The 17,734-nt window shown below is 47.3% G+C and overlaps 1 protein-coding gene across 8 annotated transcripts in view; it reads right to left on the minus strand.

Moving 5' to 3' along the window:
- The window catches only part of ARHGEF5 (Rho guanine nucleotide exchange factor 5), a 33,321-nt gene extending 15,668 nt beyond the window's left edge, over positions 1–17,653 (minus strand). For 2 of the 8 annotated variants that reach the window (XM_033058930.2, XM_033058927.2), the window contains exon 1: positions 16,568–17,024. The gene's annotated coding sequence lies outside the window, so the exon portion shown is untranslated. Of the gene's footprint in view, positions 1–2,986; positions 3,036–11,766; positions 11,860–15,926; positions 17,025–17,594 lie in introns of those variants that run through there. The other 6 variants (XM_033058928.2, XM_033058929.2, XM_042779232.1 and 3 more) reach the window with 6 other exon arrangements.
- Between the last annotated feature and the right edge of the window lie 81 nt (positions 17,654–17,734).

Here is a 17,734-nt window from a genome sequence, read left to right on the forward strand (position 1 = left end):
AGTAAGGGCATAATTACATCTGAACTAAATGTCCCAGTTAGCTCCATGGCCAGGGCACGCCTGGCCTGGAAGCTGGTTTACCCTCTATTTTCCCTTACGTCAAGTGAAACAAAACACCTGCTCTGAAGGCAAGGAACACATGCTCTGGAGTTAGAACTGAAGCATTTTATGCACCTTCATCACAGGTATTGTCATCACAGAATCATAGAATGGTTTGGGTTGGAAGGGGCATGAAATATCATCCAATTCCAATCCCCTGCCGTGGGCAGGGGCACCTTCCACTGGCCCAGGTTGCTGAGAGCCCCTGAGCAAAACGTGGCCTTCAACACTCCCAGAGAAGAGCTTCTCTGGGCAGCCTGTACCAGTGCCTTACCACCCTCATATTAAAGGATTTATTCCCAGTATCAAATCTAAATCTCTCCTCTTCTGGTTTAAAACATATCCCCCCCCATGTCATATGACTACCTGCCCATGTAAAAAGTACCTCTCCCTATTTCTATACAGCCCTTTTAAGGCTGAAATGAGGTCTCCCTGGAGCCTTCCCTTCTCCAGGCTGAAAAACCCCAATTCTAAAAAAAACGAGGAAAATAATTGAGTTAGCTAATTGAGTTAACTCATCAGTTAACTACTTCCTGTGTATTTTTTCTCATGTAATCTTAAATTTTTGTTTATAGTGAAAAGACAGCCTTTCTTACAAAACCAGGCCAAAACCACGGTTTTTCAGCAATTTGGATTTTCCCTCACAAGCAGTGAGTAGTTGTAATAGCTATAATTTTAACAACCAGTTTGTTTCAAAGGGATATGTCCATTCAGGGAGTTCCCACGGGGTTTCCACCAGGTCTTGCTGCTGTCAGCTGCTGCTAAACTACCTGGATGCTGCTAAACTGTCTTTTCAAAGGTTCTGCATCAGATCACTCTTGTGCTACACTGCTTTTGGCTCTCCTGGTTTCCCCGAGTCTCCTCAGCTCCAGGCCTAGAAAAGTACTACTTCTCACACCTAATATACACAGATTTCAAACACAGGCTCCCCAGGAGTAGAGAAACTGTTTAGGAACACACAAGCTACTGGCTAAGGAGGATTTACTATCACTAAAGCTAGGATGGCTCATAAAGAGCTGAATAGTAAGGTACTCAAGCCCACACTTTGACAGGAGAACTCTTGCTCACTGTGCTGTTTCACAGATGTACACAGCAGTGAATTTCCTCTTATTAAGCTCAAAATCCCAGTTTCCACTTCCATGGCTCTGTTGCAAGGGATTTGGATGGGCGAAAGGACGAGTTTAAAGCTGCATTTGGAGCAGTTCCATGATGATACTGGGAGGCAGGGTAGAGGGAGGCGCATGGCACATCAACACTGGAAGCTGCCAAGTGAGATTTGTCTCATCATATTACTGCTGGGTGTTTTGCACACCTCATGGAGAGCAAGAGAGGAGCTTTGGGAAGTGAGGCAGAAGACAGAGCAGGCAAACTTTCTGCAGAGACAAGAGGGGAAGACTTAAGCATCTCTCCAAGGAAACTGTTAACCTCCTGGTCAAAGGCTGGGTGCACCATAGTAGAAGACATACTTGCAATAAGGATTTCATGGAGATGAAAGAGGAAATAATAGAACAAGACTGACAGCACCTGTAGTCTTCACATGCAGAGCAGCTATGTACAAGAGCCCAGTAATTACCAGAAGAGAGTGTCTGTGGAGTACTGCCATGTTAAACTCCCAGTTCAGGACTGCTCCATCAGAGGAGGGTCCAGGAGACCTCCAGGAGCTCAGCTACCCAATGCAAACTTCCAATCAGCATTTTCAGCAGGGCCAATAACATGACAGAGCAGCACACAGGACCATTATAGCATCTGCCACTAGGAGGATATGCAAACTCTCAAAGATAATTCACTGTTTCCTCTTTTGGGTCTTACTGATCTTTCACATCTCTCACTGGATCAGATGATGAGCTGGCCATCACTCCCTCATATGCTCTGTCTGTGGAACAAGGTAAACCAATGTTCCCTGTTGAAATAAAGCCATTCAAGCTCTTCTTCCAACAGGGCCTGTAAACACCAAACTTCAGCTCCTATGCACCCAGTTTTTAGGTGATTCTGGGTGAACAGAACCCCTCCAAGCTGGAACAGTGAGAGGCCACGTGCCAGCATGAAAACAGAGGGGTGATGCTTGGTCCTGCTGCAGTCACAGGCAAAAAATCTGAGAGGAGAAAGTGAAGGAGCTGGCCTGGTGAGCAGAAAAGGACAGCAGTGAAAGCATGGGGGCACAATCCATCCACTACTTTCCCAGATTACAAAAGGTGATGTGAATGTCGTACTTCCTTCCACTGCGGAATAATTCACCTGGACAGAGATGACAAACACTTCTGGTTTTAAATAGAAAGTACCTCACCTTCCCTCTCCCCTCCTCCAACAAACAAGAAAGGAGCAATAACAAGTGCTATCAAGCACAGACAAGCCCTTCAGCTAGCCAGGAAGCAAGGCTACACACAAGTGGAGCCCTGAGATCCTCCTCCTCCAAAAGCAGAGAGAGACAGAGCTTTCTGCCTGCCACCTTGGCCCTGCCCGCGTGGTGCCGGGTACCGCCCGGACACCCTCACTCCCCATCCTGCTCCCCTGCCCCGGGCCATGGGGCAGCCCACATGCCCAGGCTGCTGCAAGCACACTCCCAGCACAGAAAAGTCCTGCCCTGCAAGGTGGGGATGGGGCTGCTCCGGCCCAGCTGCAGCTCTGAGCTTCTGGCAGTGAGAGGAGAAAGCCGAACATGTTTGAGTGGCATGGGTGAAGACATCCTTTTTTCTAATTAAAACAATGGGTTTACCAAGTAGTCCCTAGTTTGGGCTTATCCTTACTGGTGCAGCCCACAGCCTCGTGTAGAAATGGCAAAGCTGACTTTAAGGGCTGCAGGTCAGACAGGAAAAGAGTTTCATGTTTGGCTCTAACACTCACCCAAAAAAACAACAAGGCTGCCCTAAGCCTGTTCCTGTTATCTCACCTTGGTTTAATCATCTTGGTCCCACAGTTCAGGTACACTTTGAAAGGAGCTGAAAGAGGGGAAATTTAGGTTAGATATTAGGAAGAAATTCTGCTCAGAAAGACTGTGGCTGCCCCATCACTGGCAGTGTCCAAAGCCAGGTTGGATGAGGCTCTGAGAAACCTGATCAAGTGGAAAGTGTCCCTGCCCATAACAGATGAGTTTGACACTAGGTGATCTTTAAGGTGACTTCCAACCCCTTAACATTCTATGATTTGAAACAGCTCAGAGCCAGTCTGAGCTGAGTGCACAGGACAGCACCATCTCTCCCAGGAAGCCACACACTGGACTTCAGTTTGGTGAGATATGCAGGAAACCAAACACAAAGCCTGCCCTGCCACAAGCCTCAATTTTTATATTTCTTCAGCTAGTCCTGCCATGCTTAGGCTGGCTTCCTCTGCTGCATGTCCCTCCATGTGAGAGATTCCCACTGCACATATTCCCCTGCAAAGAAACAGTCACCAATCTCTACACACCACCCTGGGCTGCTCTATCACTGTACAACCCATCAAGGGAGGTGAAGGAGGGGGGTCAAAACTCTTGAGTTCAGGAAGAGATAACACAGGGTGCTAGAGATAAGAAGGAAGAAGGGAAATAATGTAACATGGAGTCAGCTTTGAGGGCGTGGAGAGCAGAAGGGACTTGCTGAAGGAAAAGACTTAGAGAGAAAAAAAGATGATCTAAAAAAGCAAAATAATGTAGAGTCTACTGCTGTGCTACACAGTGGTGGTAATGTTCTGGGAACCAGGAGCTGCTTCAGGTGACTTAGGCAGAGGAGAACAAAGCAAAGCTGCCAATAGCACCTGACCTGCTGGAAAATGCATCTGAGCTGCTACTGAAGCTTGAGAAACACAGGTAAGACCTCCCAGTCACACCGGTGCAGAGAGTTTGCCCGCGTTTTTAACACACCCAGTTGCAGCTTTCTCTTGTCGTAGGCACACTCAAGATACACTGAGCCTATTAATTATCTAATGACTCACTAACTGAAGGGAAAAACAAAAGGGATAATTTTCCATACTTTTCTTACATTGTTTTTTATTTAAGTAGATTATAATACTTAATGCTAACAAAAAAAGAAAAAGTGTCAGAGAAACTTAATTTTGGGTTGAACACAATTTTATCTTGGAAATTGCTACTGAACATTTGGCAAACAGCGAGTGAAGAACACGGTTTGGATTGTACATTGCACTTCCCAGAGATGCAATAAAAGTGATTCATTCTTAAGATAAAATGGGATCACCTGTAAAGCAAAAAACCCAGTTCACTATAAGCAGAGGTTAAGTTTGTAATCATAAAAGTAATGGGTGAGCCTTGATATTCTGCAGTCCTCTCACATGAGAATAAACAAGAATAGTGTGTGATTCCCACTGCTAGAGCTCAGTAGAAAGAAAATTGACACTCCTTGCTGAAGAGCAGAATTCTCACAGTGGAAGTAATGTATTGAGTCATTGCAAATTGCTCTGTGCAAGTCTCTCTACAAACTCTGGGGACGGAAACACAACTGACAGAAACATCTGGAGCACAAAAGGAGGTAAGACCTTCCCAAATCACTTTTCCTATGACATTTTATGCAGAGGTGGTTGTGAGCAGCATGCTGCACACATTCCTAGATGGCCTGTCTGCCATGAACTTGAGGAGTTCCCAGTTCCTCTCTGAGCAGGATTATTCAGGACCTTCATGGGGCAGATTCTCCAGTTAGCAGCAGAAATCTAAGTCTCTCACTACGCTTTGGACGCATGAGCCAGAACCACACTGCTGTTTTTTGAGTCTCAGATTAAAGAACACTCATGCTTGCACCAAACCATTCTGACAGATGCAAATGCCCTTAAGACATCAAAGGACCTGGAAACACACTTGAAAGCTTGGCCTTGCCCAGCCTGCACAGTGGAACCATTTCTGAGCACAGCTGCTGTCACGTTACCTGTACCCATCTTGAGCACAGTTAAGCTACAGGCAGATAAGGATGAACAATATTCAGCAAACTGAACTGGGACAAGCTGTCCTGCCCTGGAGAGAGGGCCTCCAAAGTTATCTTGACTGATGCAAACATGGAATACAACCTCTTTCACAAGTTCCATCTGGAAAATTGTCAGATTTCTGGTAGCTGTCAGAGCCCCACAGAAGATAAAGCTGGAACATCTTAGCAGTGTGGGATAAGTGATGAGCTACTGATATACATACCCAGCCATAAATATACTGGCAAAATCCCGCTTTTGTTTCAATAGATGAAGCACATCCTATGCAACTAAAAAAAAAAAAGCTAAAACACCCATAAAACTGCACCTGTATATCATTCCATGGAAGTGACAGCACAATGTCATCAGCCATAACAGCAGAAATTTCTGTCATACTCAGCTTGAATACTGTATCATCAATTGGAGAGAACAGTAAAAAATTGTTGGATTTAGAATCCCATGAGATAGCAACCACAATAACAAAAATCACACATTTATCCTTGTGTAGTGCCCTCAGAATGCATGTTTTCAGCCTTAGCTCCCCATATCAGTTTTAATTACCTTATGACTCCAGCAATGAGATTATTTTAAAAAGTGATGAGATTTGTATCACACTTGGAAGTACTATAATAGTGATGGAGCTTTGTGTAGAATATGCAGCTAAAGAAAGGGAAAAAACAACAACCATCCAAAAGGGATGCAGGGATTTATGTGGGAAAACCAGGTTTTGGTATACCCTCCCCTAACCCAGCTTCTTGGGGAACAAACCATTTTTTTCTTGGGAATTAAATTGGTGTCCTTAGATCGAAAAGGCTACCATGAGACAAGTGTACTACTGGAATCAAAAAGTATTAGATATAAAATAAAATGTTATAAGAAATGTAAATGTGGGAAAGCACCAGCAGGGACCCCTTCCCTCTCCCTTGTGGAAAAATAGCTTCACACACCCAAAGCCACAGGAATTGTGTGGGTGCTGAATAGGAAGGTACTAATGCGAACACACGGAAAGCTTGTTGTTACTCACGGCCTAAGTCTTGTATGGCCAACTGGCACAGGTTTATTGTGCACATCACAATATTATCTGTTTCTCATACAGTCCCACTTCCTAGAATCATGTGGTTATGTGAGCATTTTGGCTTACAATTAAGAAAAAATGCATGTCTTTAATGCGTGTGGAAAAGGCCAGAAGAACTAAGTATGACTCAAAAATCAGATCTCGCTGTCTGGGTTTATCTTAATTTCTTAATCTTAAACCTTAATTTGTAACTAAGGAGAGGAAGGGCAATTCCCCATTCCCTCTCTGCCTGATCCATGTTTTTCAAAGGTTGGGACTGATGATAGTGCAGAATATTCAGGCCTGATACAGTGAGTTACGTGAGCTAGCAGAAACTAAAAAAAGGGCAGTGAAACACTCTCATATAACTGGGTTAACAAAAATGAATAACCCATTTTGACAGGGCCAATTTGCAGATATCCTGCAAAGTTCATTTGTTTATATTCCATTCATTAAAAAAAAGAAAAAAGAAAAAAAAAGAGATTTTCTTCAATTCCTTCTGCTGCTGACTGTACAAACCATCCACATGGAATTGGATCTTAATAAATCTCGATTAAGACCTGACATGGAACCCTGAAAATCCAGAATACCTGAAATCCAGAGCAGACCAATTTGCTATGCATCCAGGTTGCTGCCAACATCTCCCCTGTGCCAGTGCACACATGACTACGTATGAGCCATCCCAGGGAGTTGCTGAGCCAAAAAAAAAAAACAACAACCCAGGAGCAGAGAGGAATGCGAGCAGCCATAAAAGTATGACACAGGAGAAAAGATAAGATTAAGTCAAGGTAAATCTGACAGCTTCCTGCAGTAGTTGTATATGGAGTCAGAGAATGGTTTTGGTTGGAAGGGTCTTTAAAGCCCATCTCATTCCCACCCCCTGCCATGGGCAGGGACACCTTCCACTATCCCAGGTTGCTCAGAGCCCCATCCAAGTCAGCCTGGAACACTTCCAGGGATGGGGCAGCCACAGTTTCTCTGGGAAACCTGTGCCAGGGCACCACCACCCTCACAGGGAACATTTTTTTCCTAATATCCAATCTAAACCTACTGCCAGTTTGAAGCCACCCCCATACCCCTTGTCCTGTCACTCCAGGCCCTTGTCAAGAGTCTCTCTCCATCTTTCCTGTGGCTCCCTTCAGGCACTGGAAGGCCACAATGAGGTCGACCCAAAGCCTTCTCCTCTCCACGCTGACCAATCCCAATTCCCTCAGCATGTCCTCATAGCAGTTCTCCATCCCTCAAAGCATCTTGGTGGCCTCCTCCAGACTGGCTCCAGCAGGTCCATGTTCTCCATGTGCTGCGACCCCAGAGAGGCTGTACAAGCTGCACAAGAGGACAAGAACACGGGGCTGGGCAGCAAAGCAGGAAAACCTGGACTTAGCCCTAGGCTCTGGTGAAGCCACACCCAGTGGCACAGGCCAGTCCCTGGCACTCGAGTGTAGGCGTCTCTCGTGTGTGACTGCCAAGCACTCGGCACACAGAGCCAGACGCTCCCTCAGCAGCCCACACACACCAGCAGCACAGCAGAGAGCTTTTACACCCTCAGTCCCGGCCCTCTGCTAGGAACACGTCTGCTGCCCTCCCAGGTGAGAAGCGGGCACCAGGGGAAGCAGGATATCCTAACTGGATTTACAACCATTTCCAAATGAGCTATTGTTTTTATGGTTTCATGTTTCCCTCTCTCGGTGTTGCCGCCGACTGTGCCATTCCGGTGGAAAGGGCTGGCTCTGAGGGGATGTTGCATGGAAGAGAGGTGAATTAGGAGACAGCCCCTGTGACCAACTCTGAAAACAAATAACACCTAGGGCATGCTAGGAAAAGCCCTGGAAACCTCCTCAAACCATCTGCAATTCTAGCAGGGAAGCACTGTAAACAGAAGGGAAGGGGAAGACATTCTTGTGACATTGTCTTTCAGATCAAGCTGTGAAAAGTTGTATAAATCAGAGGTTTAAATGGTGTAACTGATACACATTAGTCTTCGAAAATGCTTTATATAACCAGCTTCACCAATTAGTAATACTAATAAGGTACTAATACTACCTTCTTTCAAGGTTTATAGTAGTAATTACAGCCCATAGATGTTGTAGTTAAGATTTAGCACTAGTTCCTAATACTGTCATTAACACAGCATATTATAAAAATTAAAAAAGAAAAAAAGGTAGAGCCCTACAGGTACAACCCTTAAAAAATTAAGAAACAGCACACACAGATGAACAATACTGATATTCTCTATTTTAGTATTATTTCCCCTGCTTTGTCAATGGGCAAAAATTGCATGCACATACTTTCATGTCCAGTACACCTCCAAGTGTGGATTAATTTAAAGCATTCATTTTATACCAGCTCAGAAATATCACTAACATTTCTTTGATGCATTAATTAAAATATTTTCCCCATTTTAATAATTAAACAAGTTTCAATGCATAAGGAACAACTAGAGATATTTTAATCCTTCCTCCCTCAATTTTAATTTTTCTGCATATGAATGAGAGGGCGGGAGTCTGCTTCCCACCACCACCCTTCCAGATTTTCTAAAACAGCACTCCTTGATGGCTTCATGACTCTTCAGTGAGCAATCAGGATCCTAAAATTCCCTTTGGGAGCCTTTGAAGACATCAACTCTGACTCTTCTTGACTGGCCTACGGCTTCCTTTTCCTCAGCCCTGTGGCATGTAACACCACCTCTCTCTTTCCCCTCCCAGGTCCCACATTATCAGATGGCAATGCTGAGGAGTAAAATAAAGTCTGTGTGCCTCAAATTCACCCCAAGAAACTGGAGGATGAGGCAACTTAACAGCGGCCTGTGAGTAACAGGGGGAAATCGAGCCGGTAAAATCCCCTTCTCCTTTTTTATGATACGGTCACAAACCGACAGCTCTGGCTGAGGAATGCAAAGTCCTCGCGTCCCCTGGCCTACGCAGGCGTGCATGGCATATTCTAATTGGACTGGTGCATACCTTCCCATCCATGAGAGACTTCCCTTGGGAAGCCATAGGCACCAGGCAAATGAAATCAGAGACTCGGCTCCTTCGCCTTCCCATTACCTGCAACACGCTTTGATCAGCGGGGCATAAATAAACACGTAAACGTCCCAGCTCTGCCAAGGTCAACGAGATGCAGCAGAGCTCCTCCAGTCACTTCAGTTCTTTGGACTTGGGACGGTGCAAAATGCTTTGCTGTGCTTGAAAAAAATCACTGGATGTAACAGCAGAGGGTTTGATGCGGTGTGACCACTGTAGTTTGGGAAAGCCAAGGGTAAAAGAGAGCCTGAAGGGGGAAGGGTGGGGATTGTCAGTGGAATCATGCTCAAGAATGAGGGAAGAGCCAGAGCTCTCCTTCTTGGAGTCCTCTTCCCAAACACCTCCAGTATGGAAAATCTGGTCTCTGTCAGACTGATGCACCTGAGGAACCCAGCTTTCAGCACAGATCTTTGCTGCCTATTACTGAAGCCAGCAGCTCACCTCTTCCATTTGTGCCAGCAAAGGTGCAATTACAGCTATCCCCACAGCAGGACATGCAGCATTGCTGCTTTTGATGCAAACACGGGGAATACCCCAGCATTCCAAACCTTTGGCTATTCATGCACTTGCCCTAACAGAAGGCAGCAAAGATGCACCCTGCTGTTTTAAGTCTTGCATCTCCTCATGGCTCATGAGCAGCTCAACATGGGTGCAGCCACTAGACATTTCAAGCCAGTGGGGCCCACAAAGGATAACTGTTATCACCAGTAACATAATCCAGGCTGGAGGGGGAACTCACATCAGGATACCGAGAGCTCTCCTTCCTTCAGTGCCCCACTGCAATCATTCGCTAAAAGAAGTCTCTACAGAAGACATAGATTGTATCTGGTTTTGGCATAGTTTTAGGGCAACCAAGAATAGTCCCATCCAGCAGAATTTCCAGCTCCTAATTCTAGCTGTTTGCAGCAGTTTCTGCCTGTCTGAGGGTCATCTGTGCAGCTGGGGTAATAGTAACCCCCTCCTACCTCACAGCCATGCTCTGAGGATTAGGCAGGGAGTGGCTGCTCAGTGTACTGAATATGCAAAGGCCTGTTATAAACCCCATATCTGATTGCAACCATAAGCAAAGTCTTATTTAAGCAATCCCTTCCCCAACAAAAATATATATCAGCTGCTCACTCTGTTCTTTCCTTCCGTGTCTTTTTGCCTCCAAGTTCTTCCAGATAACAAAACACATTGCTAAATATTTTCCTTTTGCGCTGTAACGTTGTTTACTACAAATGATAGAGATTTTTCACACAATGTAGTGTACATAACTAGTTGTTTTGACTCATTCTGATATCACACTTGTACTGGAGGAGTCTCACTGCTCAGTCAGTGAAAGCCCCACTCCCATAACCTCACACACATCAGATATTCACAGCTGTCTATTTCTCACTGTGCCCACATTCAGGGGAGATCCCTTTTCCAATTCCATCAATTTTATGCACCTGGGACATACAGCACAGTTATTTCTTGCTCCCACGAAACACAAAACTGTATTTCTCTACCAAACCATAGTTTAAAACCAAGCTGGTATTTTTGCACATGCTTTGCACACTTCCGTATTTGTCTCCCACATCAGTTAATACCTTTCTTTGCCTTACAGAGCACTTTGTTCACTCTTGTTAGCAATCACAACAAAACCTTTTACAATGCCACTTTTTAAATTAAGCTTTCAAAGGCAACATTCTAGTAAAACACAATTATAACATATTTCAGGGCAGATTTGCTTCCATACTGCCTCACTGAACATGAGATTTCTGATCACGCCAGTTTTTCCTGCATACACAATGCAGCACATCTCGCCTTTTCTTGTTCTGGTCTCTTCTAAAGTCATTTTGCTATTACTATCAGAGTCAGAATCAATCCACCTTCCCCCTTTTACACTCAGATGACTATTTTCATGTGTGATATTACTGTTATCACACATTCAGCAACTGGATAGGCAAAAATGACACTGGTAGGAAACAAAGGAAGAAATGTCTGTGGTGCATCTGATAACACTCACTGGGCAATTCAGCCGTCATGATTCTTCCAGACACACAGACACAATTTTTAGCTGCTTTTCACCGTCCTGACCCTCCCTTGTGACAGAGCACACACTACAATGACATAACTAGCGTGCCTGGCCTTGCTCTTCCAGGATAAGGCACATTTCATTGCTCCACCGTACCTCCAAATTGCTCATCTTCCTCTCTCTGCCCCTCTCTGAAATAAAACAGCTCAGTTTACTTACTGTGCAGGGGCAGGAAGACAAGGTGAACTGTAGGAGTAATGTGAGAGGATGACTGCTTTCCCAGATGGCACCGAAACAAGCAGTGTTCACCCTCTGCCTACAGAAAAACCTTACAGCCTCCCTTTCACCTTCCCCACATGCTCTGACAGAAAATTCCCTCTTCCCAGCTGTGCCCAAGGATGAGAAGAGAGTGACAGTGCAGTCATGTATTCCCTATACACATCACCAGTTGTTATTAAGAAATTACTGGGTGACTTGAGGGGTAAACCCATCTCCCTCAATCACTTGCACATTTAAGAAAACATGCCACAACCCATAATTTGCTGTAAAAATAGTGGGATAGCCCAACTTCCCTTTGCCTGTCTCCCCACAGCATCCTCTCTCTGCCCCAGGGTTTGGCACAGCATAGAGTCATGACAGGGCTGTGTGTTGCACTGCAGCCTTGCCAGTGCTATCCCCCTTGCCCATCCTGAGATTCTGCTTGCCTGTACCTGGCACGTGCCTTTCCAGGAGGAAACACCTTGCCTAGGACTTGGACATCAGTGATCCTTGTGGGTGCCTTCCAACTCAGGATATTCTAGAGTCTTGTGGGGAAGGGTAAAGAAAGGAGGGAAAAGTGCATCATTCTCAAAGCACTCTAAGATACACCAGCTCTATTGTATCCAGACTCAAGCCTGAAATATCTTCATGTGCAAAGCAAGTCACAGAAAAAGACAACAAACAATGAGAAGAGTTACTTGAACCATGCATGAGCCATACCAACCATCAGGACTGAATCCTCACTGTTTTAAATACTGTGCTCTGTTTCTGTCCTGAAGAGCTGGTAGCATACTCAGAACACCCCTTCTCCTCTAAATCCAGCAACAGAATGGAAAGGGACACACTTCACCTTCTCAACTTCACTAGCAGCCGGGCAGCCCTCACCTGTAAAACCAGACAGTGATCTCGGAGCACCTCAGAAAGGAGAGTGACTCAAATGTTGCAGCTGGATGACATTTCATAGTCTAGAGTTACCCTTGGATGCCTGCACTATGGAATACCTACCTGCATCTAAACTCAGGCTTAATCTAAGGATTCAGCCTGGAAACCAGACCCACTAAAGACCTTCTATGCTACAGCATCAGAGCTTTGCTAGATACTGGCGTGGCATCTTTTCCTGTGAAAGCTATACTCTTCCCATCTAGTCCTTCCAGATTTCCATCACAGACAGCAATCTGTAGTGAAGATTTAAGGGCCCAGGTAAGATTTAAGCTAATCAAACAATCGTGTAGGCATTTTTGATCATTACACTGTATAGGTGAGTGTAAAGCACATACACCTTTTAGTTTTCACATCCTGATTTTTTGCAGCTGCCTAGCAAGATCACAGGCAAAGCATCTTCCTCTTCTACTCCTCCCAAAGTGGCCTTGGTGTTAGTTTAACGCTGCTTTGTGAATCTATTTCTATTATCAAGTGAATATGCAAGTGCAGCCAAGGCAGCCACTTTGTGGCAGATGTGAACAGGGACCACGTCCAACTAGTTACAGATCAGCTTGTAACCCACACTCCTGTCCCCCTGATTATCCCTGAGCTTCCACAACCTGAACAAATCAAGCCCTAACATGACCAGAATCCTAATCCCCTCCCCTGGCTCCAGAGGGGTGTATTTTGGATTCATAAACTCTACTGCTGGATTTGTTGATGAAGCAGGAGCTTTCCCTCCCCTCACCTCCTCCAGTCACACACCCTGTGTAAGCTGGGTCTGCTCACCAGTGCACAGCTCTGCTCTGGCCATGGAGGAGATCACTCAGCTCTCGATCCCACAGGGCACCACCCCAGCCTGGCCCAGGTAAAGATTTGGGAATTTCTGTGTATGATCAGCATTAGGAAACCCAGTGCTTAGTAACTCTGAGCATCAGCAATCCCACAGGCAGTGAATCTCACACTGAGCCCCTGCCTGCAGCTGGGTGTTCAATTTGAGATCACAAAAAGGTGGACTGGTGTCCAAATGTCACACACTTCTCCATGATCCTGCAAATAGGATATGTTTTCAGGAGGGGAACTTACGGCCATCTCTGTTTTAATGCAGTATTCTCCTGGCAGCAGGTTCCTGTGCTTCCTTCTACCTCAGTTCCCTCCTCGTGGGCTATCCAATTACAGTTTCTTCAGCCACTCTTCCTCAACCTCTCCTAGCATCAGAACACCCTCTATTTTGTATACATTTACATATGTGTGTCTGTTTATCTATGTACATTTGTACACATGTTATGGTAATCACCTTCCCTCTTCTAAATTTTTCCCATTATCAAAACCAATAGCCCTCCCCCTGACCTTGCACTGAACTTGTACTAAAGTAATGGGATTTTCTTCTTTGACTTCATCTCACTTTTAATCCAACCCCACAAACATGAGGTCAAAACAAGTCCCCACTACAGGCTCCGTTCCTCATCCTGCAGTGTTCTGCATGGGACTTGAAGGAATGGTGTCTAAAATAATAGATGGGGAATGGATTTTGTCTCACAGACAAATTCTACTCAAAGGGCAAGAAAGCTGGAGTCACTTTTTAATGTAAGAGACAAGATTAATGAAGCTTCCCCAAAAGGGCGCCCCACCTTGCTCAGCACTGAGCACCACGGAGAACTCACATGTAGAACGCATGAATGCATTAACTTGGAACTTTTCTGCACCACTGAGCCCTTCATAGGTAGCAGTGTGTCACAGCCAAGGCTCAGACCTCCTTCTTCCTATGTTAAATGCTCTTTCCCACACAACAAATTTCAGTACACCCTTCTTGACCAAAGACATAAAAGCAGCTGACCTAAACCCAGTCCTGGCTAAACCCAGTTCTCCCAAGTTAACCTGCACTACTGAGTAAATCAGGGCAGCTGCTCTCACATGTCAGCTGCAGAGGGAAGGTAAAAAGACACACTGCCTTCTATGAAGATTTAAGGTAAGGCGTGCTTGTGACAGCTCTTAGTTTCATCAACTCTTCACTTTGCCAAAAGGAGTTCCATCCTCTGCCCTTTCTCTTCTGGTGGCAGAGGTGCATGTGTGGTCTCACAACAAACCACAGCAGAGAACCAGCAGAGATGACAACAGGCAGGCACGACGGCTTCTTTCAACAGCAGTGCCAGCTGAGAGGATTTGTGCAACCACAGCCTTGTTTATCCAAGCACAGAAATGTAGGAACAAAATGTGTGATTCCCTCTGGCACTTAATCCTGCTGTTGGAAGAGGTGGTCCCTCACCACGTTTCTCATGCCCAGTGTCACACTACACTTCTTCAGCAACCTCTCTGGCCACAAAGCAGGCTAATCCAACTTCTGTACTTTTTTCTTTAGGGAAGGAGGTCAATATTCAGTTGGAGCTGTGACTGGACTAATCTGAGGCCGCTTGGTCACCAGAGCCGATCCTAGGGAAGCAGCAGGAGCTTGCAGTCAGGACTGGATGAGAACTGGATCGTTCCTTCAGCAGCAGCCTGTTGTGCTGCTGGGTTGCTCATCATGTGAACGTGCCATCTCCACGCAACACGAGTTATTCAATCGCAATTCCTGGGAAGCCCTGCCTGCACACAGACACCAGGCCAGGCACCCTCCACCACTGCTCTAAACTACACTGATCACCCAGACTCCAGTTCCACAGCTTCCCAGAAGGAAGAGCTCAGCACAGCTAACAGCCATGGGCTTGCAGTACGACAAGCCATCTTTTAGCTGGAACGTGTCATCCTGGCAGCAACAGGCTCTGTCACCTGGTATGAAAACTTGCAGCAAGACTTTGTGGTTAGGAGCCAGGCCGGACAGATGGAGATAAGAAATTAGCGAGGGTAATCAGCCATTGGAATAATTTACCTGGGGAACCAGTGCAGCCTATCACTTGATATCTTGAAATCAAGACTGGGTACTTTTCTAGTAGAATTTTGGATTCAGTGCAGTGATAACCAGCTGGGAATGTAAATACCTGCCAGGGGTCAGGTGATGGTATCTGTCCCCAGCTGGCTGATACTCTGAACATCGACTGTGTGATTGCTTCAGGAAAGAGGGAAATAACCTCTCTGTAGAGCCCAAGTGCCAAAACAATAGAGCACAACTGCATTTGCACTGAAGCTGCTTCTGAGTACTTCATTAAAAGATTCAACAGGACTTCAGTGAGGAGCTGCAAAGCGGAAAGGAATTGCAAAACTTCCGAGGCATGACTACTGAAATAAACTAGCTGTGGATAATTTAGCCAAACAGTAACTAAGCAAACAACATCAACTGGAAAGATACCAGATGACAGAAAGCACAGTAAACTCTTAGAATCAAACATCCTTGGAAAAAAATGTGATTTCAATTAAGAATCTGAAATCCCTTGTGGGCTGTTCCTCAAATTTTGCCTGGGATAACTATGGAGAGGGAATGTAATATGAATACAAACTAATTAAATAACACGGCCCACTTTAAACAAGACTCTAAAGTAGATTAACATTAAAAAGGGAAAAAAAAAGAAAGAAAAAAACCATCAAAAACTATAGCATAATTTAGCTCTATCCTGCTAGAAAGCACATGAAATAAGCGAACCATATGAAAAGATAAGATTCAACACAACGAGCACAAGAATAACCATCCAAAGTTAGCAGGGTGAAATGGAAAAAAATAACAATAATTTAAAAAAAGGCCTGTGGAACAGACTCTTACCATCAAAGTCTATGAGGATGCACAAGAGGTTCCCAGAGGAAGTATTTGTGTCTCACTATTTCAGAGAGCATCAACCTCAAGCCCAGTCACCTGCTGTCACAAGCAACTGGACCGCATAAACCCACTGAGATCTACCCAGACCACGGGGCTGCTGTACAGGCAGGACGGGACAAATGCCACCCTCAACCACCACCAGGCAAAACGAGGCTCTACACAGAAGCCAGCCGAGCTCTTCCTAACATTAACAAAAACTAACAAGAACTCAGATTTGTTACAACTTAAGTCTGATTATGGATGCCTCCTCCTCGCCCAATTCAGGTGCAGTTCTAAAATCTGGGTCACCCATACATTATTCTTCCAACCCAAGCCACCTCCCTCCGGAGCAACCCATTAAAAGGACTCTGCCCTTATCCAAGCCATCTCCAAGTCATTTAGGTTATGAGAAACTCCAAAACACCAAGGAATCAGGTCACAAAACTTCCAACAACCCATTACACGCGTGGCTTGGCCCAGGAGGAACAGGCACCCAGCTCCAGGAGAAGCCAACACACGGGCATCCATATCCAGCACTGCCCTGCCAAAGTCGGCAATAAGTCAACACCGATGAGCTGGGCTCAGATCGCCGACCCCATAATTCCTACCAGGTTTGATGCAGTCTTAGCCAATATCTGGGAATAAACGAAGCATCAAGCAAGGACAAACACGGGTGCTGGGAGGACGGTGGGTCAGGTGAGAGCCGTGGGAGCTCCGAATCCCCCCCGGGCAGGTTGGCTGGGGCGCTGGGGTTGCCATCGGAGCTGCTGCGGTGGCCGGGCTGCGGGAAGGAGGCAGGAAGCGAGCAGCAGGCAGGGATCTCGCCTTTCGTTCCTCTGCCTTCCCTCCGTGACAGGCCATGAAAGTCACGAGGCAAGGAGGAAAACAAGGAGGTGTCCAGAGTTCAAGCACAGCACCCCCGCGAGTCCCGGGCCGCAGCTCCCGGCGGGAGCCGAAAACCCGGCGAACACCGTGGGATCTCGCTCCTGCGTGGGAGGCACCATTTCTGCGGGAAGAGGCTCCTGCTGCTGCTTGGCAGCCGAGCCTGGGACCGGGCCTGTGCTCCGGGCCCTCCCTGAAGCCGGCAGCGGGCGGGGGAGCGGGGGGCGGCGGGCGGGACGGGCGCTGCCGTCGGGGCGCGGAGCCCCCACCACGGATGCGGCCCCCGACCAAGGCTGCGGGCCCCCGGCACTGCCCCGGGCCGGGCGGACCGGAGCCCCTTTCGCCACCCCCTCGGGGGGCACCGGGGCTCCCGCGGGGCTCCGCACCCCGATGGCGCCCGCACCGCGCACCCGCACCGGGCCCGCCGCGGGAGGAGCGACTCTCTCCTTCCCCGGAGATCCCTCCTCCCGTCCCCCTCGGGTCCTAAAATGGTGGGTCGGCCGCCCTCCCTCCCCTTCCTTCTCCCCCTCGTCCCGTCCCCCCAGCCCGTCCGCCCCGCGCTCCCGGAGCCCGCCCGTCGCCCCCGCCCCGGCCCCGCGGGGCAGCCGCCCCTCCGTCCGTCCCGGCCCGGGCTCCGCGGGGATCCGGCGCCAGGCCCGCGCCTCTCCCGGGAACACGGCAACGGCGATCCCGGGAATACAGCAACGCCTCTCCCGGGAATACGGCAACGCCGCCCCCGGCGGCCGCCCTTACCTGCGCCGGGCTCACATCGCGGGGCCGGGGCCAGCGCTGCCCCCCCCGGCGCCCCTCGGCCGCCGCCTCGCCGCCGCCCTGCGCGGGGCCGCAGGTATGTCATGAGTGCCGAGCGCGGCTCCAGGTGAGCCGGGCACACC

This window comes from Catharus ustulatus, chromosome 4 (genome assembly GCF_009819885.2).
Source record: "Catharus ustulatus isolate bCatUst1 chromosome 4, bCatUst1.pri.v2, whole genome shotgun sequence".
NCBI classification, from domain to species: Eukaryota; Metazoa; Chordata; class Aves; order Passeriformes; family Turdidae; genus Catharus; species Catharus ustulatus.